Source organism: Trachymyrmex septentrionalis, unplaced genomic scaffold, assembly GCF_001594115.1.
Source record: "Trachymyrmex septentrionalis isolate Tsep2-gDNA-1 unplaced genomic scaffold, Tsep1.0 scaffold155, whole genome shotgun sequence".
In the NCBI taxonomy this organism is placed as follows: Eukaryota; Metazoa; Arthropoda; class Insecta; order Hymenoptera; family Formicidae; genus Trachymyrmex; species Trachymyrmex septentrionalis.
Window position 1 is genome coordinate 24,743 of NW_017304705.1, and position 3,682 is coordinate 28,424.

A 3,682-nucleotide genomic window follows, 5' to 3' on the forward strand; every position below is an offset into this window, starting at 1 on the left:
CAAGGAAAGATTCAGTGCCAATTTCACGACGCAAAACAGACCAAATTTCATAGTCGATTCTTGCATTTAAGACTGTCTTAAGTATAATCTTAAGAAGTTATAAGTCAATCCAAAAACTGTATTAGCATCTGAAGACATTATTTAAGACAGTTTTAAAATAATAACGGATTATGAATAACGCCTAATGTTTAGCGTTTCATACTTGGTTTTTCCCCTTACGACATTCATAGACAGAGACGACTGAGATTTAGAGAGAGACGTTTGCAAATTGAGCACACCATGTTATCCCTTCCATCATGGTCAGTATAAGTACATACAGTATGGAGACATTAAACTTCTTATGTAGTCTCCAATTTTTAGTGCACATGTATCGATTTCCAACTAGGAATGTGGCTGCCTTCAGTAAATTGAAATTGCAGGTTAGGTTAGATCAGCTCGATCTTTCTCATAAAATATAATTAACCCTTTCGCTTACAATATTGTGTGAGATTCATAACGAAATCGGGCCAAGCATGAGTAACACGGGTGAGAGCTGTGGTACAACGTTTGTATAAAGCTTAATTTTTTGTTAATTTGTAAGAGAAAAGTATGGCAAAGGGTTAATAAAATTAAATTTTACTAAAATTAAATCAAATTTTTTCGGAAACGCTATATTGTGTAGACTATTATATTTGTATACGATAAAGTATTCTCGTAATAAAGTATGCATGTGCATGTGTGCGTGCGTGCGCGCGTATGTTATTAAATTACAACTTCACATTTAATTACAATTTTTATGCAATATATTATTTTTTCATACATAATTATCCAATTACAATTTTTATATAGTATTTAATTAATTATTATTTTTAATTTACTTATTATTATAATAATAAGTTTAATATTATTATTATTAATGTGAATATTATCTTTATATAATGAGTTATTTGTTAACATTATATATATTATTATATAATTCTGATTTAAAAATATACTCGCTACAAATTTCATGACACGACTGAATTATGTTTTTTTTTTTTAGAAAAATCATTCTGCAGCTTTATAAAAATTTATAAGCGCCTTTCCAATCCACAACATGGCGGTGAGTCATGTGACCTGGGACCCATTACATCAAAAGTGCCGACGCTCAGTGTTCATATTGTATGTACTTATATTATGCCATGGTCCATATCACAAACTTATGGACTACTGGCAAGATTGCAGACAAATTGGATATTTCTGATTTATTTATATCTATATAATTTAGGAATCATTTGGGGAAATTTAAGAAAAATATTTAAACATTTGGGTAATAGTACTTTTCTTGTTATTAACAAATTTTTATCATGCATCAAGTTAGTAGACAGCGATTTTATTTAATGTGTTTTATGAATGAAATTGATTAGAAATCATTTGGGGAAGACATCTTTATTGTTATTATTATTTGGGAAAAGTTGCTATTTTGTAATTCAATTGATTGATGCGGAAACGAACAATGCTATAATGAATGTACGAGGGTGATCCCAGAAGTACCCGATCTGACGTACAGATGGCGGTTGTTGTATAAAAAAAATCACTGTAGGGGAAAGCACCAACTTTCTAAAGCTTAACTATGAAATTTGAAGCCGTTACGTTGTTCAGTATTTGTTTGGCAGCCATCAATAGTAGACGATCTCGGTGAAAGATGGAAAAAATTGGTCATCGTTATGTGATACAATTCTTTCATTTGAAAGGTCTTAGCCCAACCAATATCAAAGCCGAGCTGGATTCTACTCTGGAGGAGTCTGCTCCTTCGTTTACAACAGTAAAATATTGGGTGGCAGAGTTTAAACGAGGCCGTACAAGCTGCGAAGACGAACATCGCAGTGGTCGACCAAGTGAGGTGGCCATTCCAGAAATGGTGAAGAAAATCCACAAAATGGTATTGGGTGACCGTCGATTGAAAGTGCGCGAGCTAGCAGACATGGTAAACATTTCAAAAAGTGCTGTACATCGCATATTGGCTGAAAATTTGGAGATGAGAAAGCTGTGCGCAAGGTGGGTGCCGCGCTTGCTCACAATCGAACGAAAGCAGCGTCGAGAGGATGTTGAGTTAAAGTTCGAATTGCTTCCCCACACACCCTATTCGCCAGATTTAGCTCCCTCGGATTATTTTCTCTTTCCAAACTTGAAAAAATGGCTCGGTGGTAGAAGATTTACCAACAATGAAGAGGTGGAGTCTGCGGTTAATGGCTATTTTGAGGAGTTCAACGGTTCTTACTATAAACAGGCCATCGAAGCTATTGAATATCGCTGGAAAAAGTGTATTGAGCTAAAAGGAGACTATGTTGAGAAATAAAGATATTTTTTCCCAAATTTTTTGTGTTTTCTTTGTTAAGTCGGGTACTTCTGGAACCACCCTCGTAGTAAGTATAGTATAATGAATGTAGTAAACCTAAAATCATCAAAAATTAACCAATTAGCCAGAATGTAATTATATGTAATAAAAAATTAACTTAATCATTAACTTAATTTATGTTCGATTAATTTTCTTCACATTCAACTGTGATTGATCAATTTTTCATGGCTCAAGGCCTACATTTATTATATCATCCGAGTGAAGTTCGCGAACGCAGTCTAATGTTGGAATATTCGGATTTTGAAGTAAACTTTGACATAAAAATATAAAATAAAGAAAAAGATTTGTTATAATAGTACATATTATTTTCTTTATTTGTAAATATTATTATTTAAGTACATTTCAAAAAGAAAAATTTCAATATTTATTTTTTTTTATTTTCCAGTAAAGATAAACGGTTTTATGATCAAATCGTTTGTCTTTATTGGAAAATAAAAAATTAAGACATGTTTTTCTTAAAATGTATTTAAATAATAATATTGACAAATAAAGAAAATAACATATACTATTATAACAAATCTTCTTCTTTATTTTATATTTTTATATCAAAGTTTATTCCAAAATGCCAATATTCCAACGTTAGACTGCGTTCGCATACTTCACTCGGATGATACAATAAATGTAGAAAGCCTTAAGCTATAAAAGTCCCATGAAAGGAAATTTACAGCGGAACGGAACAGCGAGACAATCACAACCCTGCAGTCATTAGTGTTATTACTCTGATTTTTTTTATTTGCGATTCCGCTGTAAATTTTCGATTATGAGAAAGCACCTTAAGAAATTGATCAATTATCAGTTGAATATAAAGAAATTTAATTGAACATAATTAAGTTTATGATTCAGTTGATTTCTTCTACACATAATTATAGATCCGGGCTAATTGGTTAATTTTGGACGATTTTAGGTTTATTACATTTGTTGTATATCTACTATACCTACTACACTTGGGCATTATTCGTTTTTGCAATGTGTGTAAATGTATTAAATTACAAAATAGCAACTTTTCCCAAACGAAAATAACAGTAAAAACGTCTTCTTCAAATAATTTCTAATCAATTCCATTCATAAAATACATTAAATAAAATTGCTGTCTGCTAATTTGATGCATGATAAAATTTATTAATAACAAGAAAAATACTATTACCGAAATATTTAAACATTTATTCTAAATTTCCCTAAACGATTTCCAAATTATGTAGACATAAATAAATCAGAAATATTCAATTTGTTTGCTATCTTGTCAGTGATAACTTATTCCGCACGAATGCGGATACGTGAGACACATGCTAAAGGCAATTCATTGGC